General features: G+C 44.6%; 7 non-coding genes across 7 annotated transcripts; all 7 read right to left on the bottom strand.

Annotated features, from left to right (window-relative positions):
- Window positions 1–2,169: 2,169 nt before the first annotated feature.
- Window positions 2,170–2,242, bottom strand: trnar-ccu. The gene has a single exon. It is a non-coding gene; the product is annotated as a tRNA-Arg (tRNA).
- Window positions 2,243–3,840: 1,598 nt separating this feature from the next.
- On the bottom strand, window positions 3,841–3,913 carry trnar-ccu. Its single transcript has one exon. It is a non-coding gene; the product is annotated as a tRNA-Arg (tRNA).
- A 1,598-nt stretch (window positions 3,914–5,511) lies between these two features.
- On the bottom strand, window positions 5,512–5,584 carry trnar-ccu. Its single transcript has one exon. It is a non-coding gene; the product is annotated as a tRNA-Arg (tRNA).
- A 1,599-nt stretch (window positions 5,585–7,183) lies between these two features.
- trnar-ccu lies at window positions 7,184–7,256 on the bottom strand. Its single transcript has one exon. It is a non-coding gene; the product is annotated as a tRNA-Arg (tRNA).
- Window positions 7,257–8,854: 1,598 nt separating this feature from the next.
- trnar-ccu lies at window positions 8,855–8,927 on the bottom strand. The gene has a single exon. It is a non-coding gene; the product is annotated as a tRNA-Arg (tRNA).
- A 1,599-nt stretch (window positions 8,928–10,526) lies between these two features.
- trnar-ccu lies at window positions 10,527–10,599 on the bottom strand. Its single transcript has one exon. It is a non-coding gene; the product is annotated as a tRNA-Arg (tRNA).
- A 1,598-nt stretch (window positions 10,600–12,197) lies between these two features.
- Window positions 12,198–12,270, bottom strand: trnar-ccu. The gene has a single exon. It is a non-coding gene; the product is annotated as a tRNA-Arg (tRNA).
- Window positions 12,271–12,449: the final 179 nt, after the last annotated feature.

Consider the following 12,449-nt stretch of genomic DNA (forward strand, 5'->3'; position numbering starts at 1 on the left):
ACTGATCACGGACTTGACGATTACAACGCTGACGGAGAAACGCGGAAGCGCCTGCTGCTGCCTTTCTTCCCTCGGACTCTGATCTCCGCCCGTTACCTGAGTTCACTTTCATTCTGTTCAATAAAACTTCTTCACCTATCCCTGGGTGTCTGATATTTCTGAGTCCAACCTTGCGGACTTGTTCGCCACGGCTTTCCAGTCCCGGTCTGGAGACTGTTACCATGGTTACTCATGGCTGGACCTGAGCCGCTGACAGCAGATACGAACAAGAACGACGTTAAAACTGCTTCAGTTACCTTCAGATGGAAGTTTAGGCGAAGAAATTCAGCTGCGTCAGACGAGCTAAAGGAAAGTGAAACTAAACTAGAGAGGCGTTCAGGGCCAACTTAGAAATCCGAGACATCACAAGCACTTCTGTTGGAGCGAACTGGTCAGGAATGCTGGAAGTTAAAAAATAAAGAGCCAGAATTGATGTAATTCTTTTCTGTGTTCGGAGACTGCTTCGTGGAGAATATCTGCTGACTGGACCTGAACCACTACAAGCACCCATGTTATTTATTTGCTTGTTTATTTTTTCCAGAAGTTAATGTGTTTACAATTACATAGATTAATTTGCTCTGTTAGGTTTAGTTCAAGTTTCTCTGCCGTGTTACTGAATCTGAACTAACAAACAGCATCTGATCTAATTATGAAAAAATAAATAAATAAAAATACAGACCTGACATCTTGTTATTTGATAGTACAGCAGTGATGTTGTTTTGCTGAACTACTTAATAAAAAGGTTAGAATGACACTTTTTAAATATCCCAATTGTTCTGTTGCTGTGGGAAATTCAGACATAATTTCTACACTGAATTTTACAGTCTATTATAATTGTATCTCTGTGGAAATATATTAACAAGTTTTTATTAGTGCACAATTATTTTAATCAAATCTGACTATTGTTCTTCCAGTGGTCTGTGAGTTTCATTGAAGTTAAATATCCTTGACTTGTTGCAGTACTTATTTTTAATTAAATTATAATGCAAAAATGTCTATAAATATACACAAAGAGATATGTGTGCTGGAAGTCCAGTGCTGCACTGGCAAATTACCAGTATGACTGGAAGTCCATCTGCAGTTGGAGGACAGAATAAATAAATTAGTTATAGAGTCAAACTGTGGAGACGTGCTGTTTTTATAACAACAAGTACACTAGCAATAGATCTCAATAAAAATAAACTTAACATGTCTGAGTCAGGTCTTTCCTCTTGTGTGTTTCAAAATACAAATAGTAAAAATATTTCCTCTAACCTATCCTTTTATACCTGTCTAGGTGTACCTGATAATTGCTAGGATAAACTAGGGTTTGCTCCCTGCAACCCTAAAGTGGAATAAGTGGTATAAAAATGAATGAATGGACCCATTATTTTATTTTAAAAACTCAGCGTTAAGTAAGCTGACATCATTTGCTTCATCTTCCTACCAGCAGAGGGCGACAAATGACCATCAACAAAGAGTCCACGTCCTTCACCATCAGATAGTAGATACAACACAGCTGAGCTGAACATTAATTATTATTTCTAATCACATAAACCTTAGTGTTTGTCCGATTTAAAAAATAAGAATAAGTGACAGACCTTAAGTCGTTCTATAAACTCCACTCAGTTTCAAGTTTAAGTGTTAAAGTAATTTTTGAAGAAATATTGAACAATAAAATGACATCATCATGAAGCCCTGGTTCAGGTGTTGATGTTGATCAGTGACTGGACTGACTGGAACTCCGCAGGTGAGAGTAACAAGTCCCTGTGTGCAGTGAGGTCACATGACCCACGTTGGGTTATTGGAGCAGCTGCCATGGTATTATCCGACAGGATATAATAACCTTTCTCACAGATTAAGACACTCGGAGCAGGTTATCAGAATGACAACATTATCGTGGATTTTGTCTTGGTTGAACTGGTAGGCAAACACGGTTGAATGTGTTGACATGTGTTTTGGACGCTGATCCAGAGCTGAAGGGACAACAGGGTTGCGTTGGAGGTAGGTGTCTTGCATCAGCCGTAGGATGTTTCAGGCAACATGTTGAGGTGGTTGTAGAAAACAAAGGTTAGCTAGCAGAGGATGGTTTCGGTCCATCGACCTCTGGGTTATGGGCCCAGCACGCTTCCGCTGCGCCACTCTGCTGCACACCCCAGATGGGACTTGAACCCACAATCCCTGGCTTAGGAGGCCAGTGCCTTATCCTTTAGGCCACTGGGGCAGGTTTTGCTGAGCTCAGATGAGGGCCATACAATGACAGCCACACAAACAGCTGCACTGTAGATATCAGTTCCTTCATAAGCTGCATTTACCCAGGATGTCTCATTACAGTGGAAATAGGTAATCCAAATGACAAGAAACACTTTGGCCTGATGGCAGTCAGCTGTGCTCGCACCAGTACAAGAAAGTCGTCTTTGAACTACTGTCAAAAAGCGGGGCCTGCTCCAAATCTGCACAAGTTGCAACGCTTCCAAGTTCTTTGGTGGCACAAAGTGGAGAAAACAGTGACTCTTTTCCTGCAAAGTCATTATGGATTTTGTCTTGATTGAACTGGTAGGCAAACACTGTTGACTGGAAAGCTGTCTAGAGTTTACCTCTGCCTACACTCTGCTTAAAGCTGGCATACTCTCCAGCATCCCTGTTATCTTGTATAAAATGAAGTGAGTACAGAGGATGGACCGATGGATGGTTAGGAAGCCGCAAGAATGTTAGTGTTAGACAGCTTAAACACCTTAGAACTGACTAAAATTTAAAGACTAATGCTACCTGCAGAGAATGAGTCACTATCGACCAAGAGATCTGAATGGAGCAACAGAGTAGGACGTTGACTCTGAGGTGGGGATGAAGCCTCTTCATACGGTCACTTTTGCACTGTGTTGTTGAATCCATTGAAGGATTTCTGATCATTGTGGGCTGCTAGTTTTTAGGGACTGGTACTCTATTTGCGCTGTGTCATCCGTGCAGTATATCAAAAGTGGTTGTAAAATTGTGTTTAAATTAGCTGAAACTGAACTCTGACTTGCAACTCTAAGCAACTACCAGCAGACCGTAACAACATATAGGTCTGGAGAACTTTCCCAACTTTGTCTACAAGATCTAGGCAGCAACCGTGCCGTTTGGCACAAGCCAAATGTGAGAGGAAACTTGACGGACTTGAAAGGAGACGTTTCATCGTGTTGTACGGAGGTCAAATGTGCAAATTACCTTTTAAACACAAGGAAGTCAGGCTGCAACGGCCGAGTGTTTAAGGCGTTGGATTTGATATCCAATGGGGTTTCACCATGTAGGTTTGAACCGTACTTGGAGCTGAATATTTGGGTCCTGGAATGTGTTGATCTTTCACAGTGGGGTCACAACCAGCAAAGAATAATTGCAGTGGACATTTTGGACGCTCATCCAAGAACAGCAAGGGACGCCTGCAGTGAGACTCCAAGGTATTCCTTGCATGAAATCAAACTGAATGTGTACAACCTGCTTGAAATCCTTTCACAAACGTGGAAAAGGCTGATGCATGACAAACATAGAAGGGAAAAAAAAAGACTGAAATTGTTTGATTCTAGAGCAACAGGTGTCATTTAAGTGGCAGGAGCCCCCACTAAATACTTTTGTTGGGAATGAGCCCATTTAAAAGAGCTGAAGGGTTTTTGAAGGGACAACAGGGTTGCGTTGGAGGTAGGTGTCTTGCGTCAGCCGTAGGATGTTTCAGGCAACATGTTGAGGTGGTTGTAGAAAACAAAGGTTAGCTAGCAGAGGATGGTTTCGGTCCATCGACCTCTGGGTTATGGGCCCAGCACGCTTCCGCTGCGCCACTCTGCTGCACACCCCAGATGGGACTTGAACCCACAATCCCTGGCTTAGGAGGCCAGTGCCTTATCCTTTAGGCCACTGGGGCAGGTTTTGCTGAGCTCAGATGAGGGCCATACAATGACAGCCACACAAACAGCTGCACTGTAGATATCAGTTCCTTCATAAGCTGCATTTACCCAGGATGTCTCATTACAGTGGAAATAGGTAATCCAAATGGCAAGAAACACTTTGGCCTGATGGCAGTCAGCTGTGCTCGCACCAGTACAAGAAAGTCGTCTTTGAACTACGGTCAAAAAGCGGGGCCTGCTCCAAATCTGCACAAGTTGCAACGCTTCCAAGTTCTTTGGTGGCACAAAGTGGAGAAAACAGTGACACTTTTCCTGCAAAGTCATTATGGATTTTGTCTTGATTGAACTGGTAGGCAAACACTGTTGACTGGAAAGCTGTCTAGAGTTTACCTCTGCCTACACTCTGCTTAAAGCTGGCATACTCTCCAGCATCCCTGTTATCTTGTATAAAATGAAGTGAGTACAGAGGATGGACCGATGGATGGTTAGGAAGCCGCAAGAATGTTAGTGTTAGACAGCTTAAACACCTTAGAACTGACTAAAATTTAAAGACTAATGCCACCTGCAGAGAATGAGTCACTATCGACCAAGAGATCTGAATGGAGCAACAGAGTAGGACGTTGACTCTGAGGTGGGGATGAAGCCTCTTCATACGGTCACTTTTGCACTGTGTTGTTGAATCCATTGAAGGATTTCTGATCATTGTGGGCTGCTAGTTTTTAGGGACTGGTACTCTATTTGCGCTGTGTCATCCGTGCAGTATATCAAAAGTGGTTGTAAAATTGTGTTTAAATTAGCTGAAACTGAACTCTGACTTGCAACTCTAAGCAACTACCAGCAGACCGTAACAACATATAGGTCTGGAGAACTTTCCCAACTTTGTCTACAAGATCTAGGCAGCAACCGTGCCGTTTGGCACAAGCCAAATGTGAGAGGAAACTTGACGGACTTGAAAGGAGACGTTTCATCGTGTTGTACGGAGGTCAAATGTGCAAATTACCTTTTAAACACAAGGAAGTCAGGCTGCAACGGCCGAGTGTTTAAGGCGTTGGACTTGATATCCAATGGGGTTTCACCATGTAGGTTTGAACCGTACTTGGAGCTGAATATTTGGGTCCTGGAATGTGTTGATCTTTCACAGTGGGGTCACAACCAGCAAAGAATAATTGCAGTGGACATTTTGGACGCTCATCCAAGAACAGCAAGGGACGCCTGCAGTGAGACTCCAAGGTATTCCTTGCATGAAATCAAACTGAATGTGTACAACCTGCTTGAAATCCTTTCACAAACGTGGAAAAGGCTGATGCATGACAAACATAGAAGGGAAAAAAAAAGACTGAAATTGTTTGATTCTAGAGCAACAGGTGTCATTTAAGTGGCAGGAGCCCCCACTAAATACTTTTGTTGGGAATGAGCCCATTTAAAAGAGCTGAAGGGCTTTTGAAGGGACAACAGGGTTGTGTTGGAGGTAGGTGTCTTGCGTCAGCCGTAGGATGTTTCAGGCAACATGTTGAGGTGGTTGTAGAAAACAAAGGTTAGCTAGCAGAGGATGGTTTCGGTCCATCGACCTCTGGGTTATGGGCCCAGCACGCTTCCGCTGCGCCACTCTGCTGCACACCCCAGATGGGACTTGAACCCACAATCCCTGGCTTAGGAGGCCAGTGCCTTATCCTTTAGGCCACTGGGGCAGGTTTTGCTGAGCTCAGATGAGGGCCATACAATGACAGCCACACAAACAGCTGCACTGTAGATATCAGTTCCTTCATAAGCTGCATTTACCCAGGATGTCTCATTACAGTGGAAATAGGTAATCCAAATGGCAAGAAACACTTTGGCCTGATGGCAGTCAGCTGTGCTCGCACCAGTACAAGAAAGTCGTCTTTGAACTACGGTCAAAAAGCGGGGCCTGCTCCAAATCTGCACAAGTTGCTAACGCTTCCAAGTTCTTTGGTGGCACAAAGTGGAGAAAACAGTGACACTTTTCCTGCAAAGTCATTATGGATTTTGTCTTGATTGAACTGGTAGGCAAACACTGTTGACTGGAAAGCTGTCTAGAGTTTACCTCTGCCTACAGTCTGCTTAAAGCTGGCATACTCTCCAGCATCCCTGTTATCTTGTATAAAATGAAGTGAGTACAGAGGATGGACCGATGGATGGTTAGGAAGCCGCAAGAATGTTAGTGTTAGACAGCTTAAACACCTTAGAACTGACTAAAATTTAAAGACTAATGCCACCTGCAGAGAATGAGTCACTATCGACCAAGAGATCTGAATGGAGCAACAGAGTAGGACGTTGACTCTGAGGTGGGGATGAAGCCTCTTCATACGGTCACTTTTGCACTGTGTTGTTGAATCCATTGAAGGATTTCTGATCATTGTGGGCTGCTAGTTTTTAGGGACTGGTACTCTATTTGCGCTGTGTCATCCGTGCAGTATATCAAAAGTGGTTGTAAAATTGTGTTTAAATTAGCTGAAACTGAACTCTGACTTGCAACTCTAAGCAACTACCAGCAGACCGTAACAACATATAGGTCTGGAGAACTTTCCCAACTTTGTCTACAAGATCTAGGCAGCAACCGTGCCGTTTGGCACAAGCCAAATGTGAGAGGAAACTTGACGGACTTGAAAGGAGACGTTTCATCGTGTTGTACGGAGGTCAAATGTGCAAATTACCTTTCAAACACAAGGAAGTCAGGCTGCAACGGCCGAGTGTTTAAGGCGTTGGACTTGATATCCAATGGGGTTTCACCATGTAGGTTTGAACCGTACTTGGAGCTGAATATTTGGGTCCTGGAATGTGTTGATCTTTCACAGTGGGGTCACAACCAGCAAAGAATAATTGCAGTGGACATTTTGGACGCTCATCCAAGAACAGCAAGGGACGCCTGCAGTGAGACTCCAAGGTATTCCTTGCATGAAATCAAACTGAATGTGTACAACCTGCTTGAAATCCTTTCACAAACGTGGAAAAGGCTGATGCATGACAAACATAGAAGGGAAAAAAAAAGACTGAAATTGTTTGATTCTAGAGCAACAGGTGTCATTTAAGTGGCAGGAGCCCCCACTAAATACTTTTGTTGGGAATGAGCCCATTTAAAAGAGCTGAAGGGCTTTTGAAGGGACAACAGGGTTGTGTTGGAGGTAGGTGTCTTGCGTCAGCCGTAGGATGTTTCAGGCAACATGTTGAGGTGGTTGTAGAAAACAAAGGTTAGCTAGCAGAGGATGGTTTCGGTCCATCGACCTCTGGGTTATGGGCCCAGCACGCTTCCGCTGCGCCACTCTGCTGCACACCCCAGATGGGACTTGAACCCACAATCCCTGGCTTAGGAGGCCAGTGCCTTATCCTTTAGGCCACTGGGGCAGGTTTTGCTGAGCTCAGATGAGGGCCATACAATGACAGCCACACAAACAGCTGCACTGTAGATATCAGTTCCTTCATAAGCTGCATTTACCCAGGATGTCTCATTACAGTGGAAATAGGTAATCCAAATGGCAAGAAACACTTTGGCCTGATGGCAGTCAGCTGTGCTCGCACCAGTACAAGAAAGTCGTCTTTGAACTACGGTCAAAAAGCGGGGCCTGCTCCAAATCTGCACAAGTTGTAAAGCTTCCAAGTTCTTTGGTGGCACAAAGTGGAGAAAACAGTGACACTTTTCCTGCAAAGTCATTATGGATTTTGTCTTGATTGAACTGGTAGGCAAACACTGTTGACTGGAAAGCTGTCTAGAGTTTACCCCTGCCTACACTCTGCTTAAAGCTGGCATACTCTCCAGCATCCCTGTTATCTTGTATAAAATGAAGTGAGTACAGAGGATGGACCGATGGATGGTTAGGAAGCCGCAAGAATGTTAGTGTTAGACAGCTTAAACACCTTAGAACTGACTAAAATTTAAAGACTAATGCTACCTGCAGAGAATGAGTCACTATCGACCAAGAGATCTGAATGGAGCAACAGAGTAGGACGTTGACTCTGAGGTGGGGATGAAGCCTCTTCATACGGTCACTTTTGCACTGTGTTGTTGAATCCATTGAAGGATTTCTGATCATTGTGGGCTGCTAGTTTTTAGGGACTGGTACTCTATTTGCGCTGTGTCATCCGTGCAGTATATCAAAAGTGGTTGTAAAATTGTGTTTAAATTAGCTGAAACTGAACTCTGACTTGCAACTCTAAGCAACTACAAGCAGACCGTAACAACATATAGGTCTGGAGAACTTTCCCAACTTTGTCTACAAGATCTAGGCAGCAACCGTGCCGTTTGGCACAAGCCAAATGTGAGAGGAAACTTGACGGACTTGAAAGGAGACGTTTCATCGTGTTGTACGGAGGTCAAATGTGCAAATTACCTTTCAAACACAAGGAAGTCAGGCTGCAACGGCCGAGTGTTTAAGGCGTTGGACTTGATATCCAATGGGGTTTCACCATGTAGGTTTGAACCGTACTTGGAGCTGAATATTTGGGTCCTGGAATGTGTTGATCTTTCACAGTGGGGTCACAACCAGCAAAGAATAATTGCAGTGGACATTTTGGACGCTCATCCAAGAACAGCAAGGGACGCCTGCAGTGAGACTCCAAGGTATTCCTTGCATGAAATCAAACTGAATGTGTACAACCTGCTTGAAATCCTTTCACAAACGTGGAAAAGGCTGATGCATGACAAACATAGAAGGGAAAAAAAAAGACTGAAATTGTTTGATTCTAGAGCAACAGGTGTCATTTAAGTGGCAGGAGCCCCCACTAAATACTTTTGTTGGGAATGAGCCCATTTAAAAGAGCTGAAGGGCTTTTGAAGGGACAACAGGGTTGTGTTGGAGGTAGGTGTCTTGCGTCAGCCGTAGGATGTTTCAGGCAACATGTTGAGGTGGTTGTAGAAAACAAAGGTTAGCTAGCAGAGGATGGTTTCGGTCCATCGACCTCTGGGTTATGGGCCCAGCACGCTTCCGCTGCGCCACTCTGCTGCACACCCCAGATGGGACTTGAACCCACAATCCCTGGCTTAGGAGGCCAGTGCCTTATCCTTTAGGCCACTGGGGCAGGTTTTGCTGAGCTCAGATGAGGGCCATACAATGACAGCCACACAAACAGCTGCACTGTAGATATCAGTTCCTTCATAAGCTGCATTTACCCAGGATGTCTCATTACAGTGGAAATAGGTAATCCAAATGGCAAGAAACACTTTGGCCTGATGGCAGTCAGCTGTGCTCGCACCAGTACAAGAAAGTCGTCTTTGAACTACGGTCAAAAAGCGGGGCCTGCTCCAAATCTGCACAAGTTGCTAAAGCTTCCAAGTTCTTTGGTGGCACAAAGTGGAGAAAACAGTGACACTTTTCCTGCAAAGTCATTATGGATTTTGTCTTGATTGAACTGGTAGGCAAACACTGTTGACTGGAAAGCTGTCTAGAGTTTACCCCTGCCTACAGTTTGCTTAAAGCTGGCATACTCTCCAGCATCCCTGTTATCTTGTATAAAATGAAGTGAGTACAGAGGATGGACCGATGGATGGTTAGGAAGCCCCAAGAATGTTAGTGTTAGACAGCTTAAACACCTTAGAACTGACTAAAATTTAAAGACTAATGCCACCTGCAGAGAATGAGTCACTATCGACCAAGAGATCTGAATGGAGCAACAGAGTAGGACGTTGACTCTGAGGTGGGGATGAAGCCTCTTCATACGGTCACTTTTGCACTGTGTTGTTGAATCCATTGAAGGATTTCCGATCATTGTGGGCTGCTAGTTTTTAGGGACTGGTACTCTATTTGCGCTGTGTCATCCGTGCAGTATATCAAAAGTGGTTGTAAAATTGTGTTTAAATTAGCTGAAACTGAACTCTGACTTGCAACTCTAAGCAACTACCAGCAGACCGTAACAACATATAGGTCTGGAGAACTTTCCCAACTTTGTCTACAAGATCTAGGCAGCAACCGTGCCATTTGGCACAAGCCAAATGTGAGAGGAAACTTGACGGACTTGAAAGGAGACGTTTCATCGTGTTGTACGGAGGTCAAATGTGCAAATTACCTTTTAAACACAAGGAAGTCAGGCTGCAACGGCCGAGTGTTTAAGGCGTTGGACTTGATATCCAATGGGGTTTCACCATGTAGGTTTGAACCGTACTTGGAGCTGAATATTTGGGTCCTGGAATGTGTTGATCTTTCACAGTGGGGTCACAACCAGCAAAGAATAATTGCAGTGGACATTTTGGACGCTCATCCAAGAACAGCAAGGGACGCCTGCAGTGAGACTCCAAGGTATTCCTTGCATGAAATCAAACTGAATGTGTACAACCTGCTTGAAATCCTTTCACAAACGTGGAAAAGGCTGATGCATGACAAACATAGAAGGGAAAAAAAAAGACTGAAATTGTTTGATTCTAGAGCAACAGGTGTCATTTAAGTGGCAGGAGCCCCCACTAAATACTTTTGTTGGGAATGAGCCCATTTAAAAGAGCTGAAGGGCTTTTGAAGGGACAACAGGGTTGTGTTGGAGGTAGGTGTCTTGCGTCAGCCGTAGGATGTTTCAGGCAACATGTTGAGGTGGTTGTAGAAAACAAAGGTTAGCTAGCAGAGGATGGTTTCGGTCCATCGACCTCTGGGTTATGGGCCCAGCACGCTTCCGCTGCGCCACTCTGCTGCACACCCCAGATGGGACTTGAACCCACAATCCCTGGCTTAGGAGGCCAGTGCCTTATCCTTTAGGCCACTGGGGCAGGTTTTGCTGAGCTCAGATGAGGGCCATACAATGACAGCCACACAAACAGCTGCACTGTAGATATCAGTTCCTTCATAAGCTGCATTTACCCAGGATGTCTCATTACAGTGGAAATAGGTAATCCAAATGGCAAGAAACACTTTGGCCTGATGGCAGTCAGCTGTGCTCGCACCAGTACAAGAAAGTCGTCTTTGAACTACGGTCAAAAAGCGGGGCCTGCTCCAAATCTGCACAAGTTGCAACGCTTCCAAGTTCTTTGGTGGCACAAAGTGGAGAAAACAGTGACACTTTTCCTGCAAAGTCATTATGGATTTTGTCTTGATTGAACTGGTAGGCAAACACTGTTGACTGGAAAGCTGTCTAGAGTTTACCTCTGCCTACACTCTGCTTAAAGCTGGCATACTCTCCAGCATCCCTGTTATCTTGTATAAAATGAAGTGAGTACAGAGGATGGACCGATGGATGGTTAGGAAGCCGCAAGAATGTTAGTGTTAGACAGCTTAAACACCTTAGAACTGACTAAAATTTAAAGACTAATGCTACCTGCAGAGAATGAGTCACTATCGACCAAGAGATCTGAATGGAGCAACAGAGTAGGACGTTGACTCTGAGGTGGGGATGAAGCCTCTTCATACGGTCACTTTTGCACTGTGTTGTTGAATCCATTGAAGGATTTCTGATCATTGTGGGCTGCTAGTTTTTAGGGACTGGTACTCTATTTGCGCTGTGTCATCCGTGCAGTATATCAAAAGTGGTTGTAAAATTGTGTTTAAATTAGCTGAAACTGAACTCTGACTTGCAACTCTAAGCAACTACCAGCAGACCGTAACAACATATAGGTCTGGAGAACTTTCCCAACTTTGTCTACAAGATCTAGGCAGCAACCGTGCCGTTTGGCACAAGCCAAATGTGAGAGGAAACTTGACGGACTTGAAAGGAGACGTTTCATCGTGTTGTACGGAGGTCAAATGTGCAAATTACCTTTTAAACACAAGGAAGTCAGGCTGCAACGGCCGAGTGTTTAAGGCGTTGGACTTGATATCCAATGGGGTTTCACCATGTAGGTTTGAACCGTACTTGGAGCTGAATATTTGGGTCCTGGAATGTGTTGATCTTTCACAGTGGGGTCACAACCAGCAAAGAATAATTGCAGTGGACATTTTGGACGCTCATCCAAGAACAGCAAGGGACGCCTGCAGTGAGACTCCAAGGTATTCCTTGCATGAAATCAAACTGAATGTGTACAACCTGCTTGAAATCCTTTCACAAACGTGGAAAAGGCTGATGCATGACAAACATAGAAGGGAAAAAAAAAGACTGAAATTGTTTGATTCTAGAGCAACAGGTGTCATTTAAGTGGCAGGAGCCCCCACTAAATACTTTTGTTGGGAATGAGCCCATTTAAAAGAGCTGAAGGGCTTTTGAAGGGACAACAGGGTTGTGTTGGAGGTAGGTGTCTTGCGTCAGCCGTAGGATGTTTCAGGCAACATGTTGAGGTGGTTGTAGAAAACAAAGGTTAGCTAGCAGAGGATGGTTTCGGTCCATCGACCTCTGGGTTATGGGCCCAGCACGCTTCCGCTGCGCCACTCTGCTGCACACCCCAGATGGGACTTGAACCCACAATCCCTGGCTTAGGAGGCCAGTGCCTTATCCTTTAGGCCACTGGGGCAGGTTTTGCTGAGCTCAGATGAGGGCCATACAATGACAGCCACACAAACAGCTGCACTGTAGATATCAGTTCCTTCATAAGCTGCATTTACCCAGGATGTCTCATTACAGTGGAAATAGGTAATCCAAATGGCAAGAAACACTTTGGCCTGATGGCAGTCAGCTGTGCTCGCACCAGTA

The sequence above is a fragment of the Melanotaenia boesemani genome, chromosome 15 (genome assembly GCF_017639745.1).
Source record: "Melanotaenia boesemani isolate fMelBoe1 chromosome 15, fMelBoe1.pri, whole genome shotgun sequence".
In the NCBI taxonomy this organism is placed as follows: domain Eukaryota; kingdom Metazoa; phylum Chordata; class Actinopteri; order Atheriniformes; family Melanotaeniidae; genus Melanotaenia; species Melanotaenia boesemani.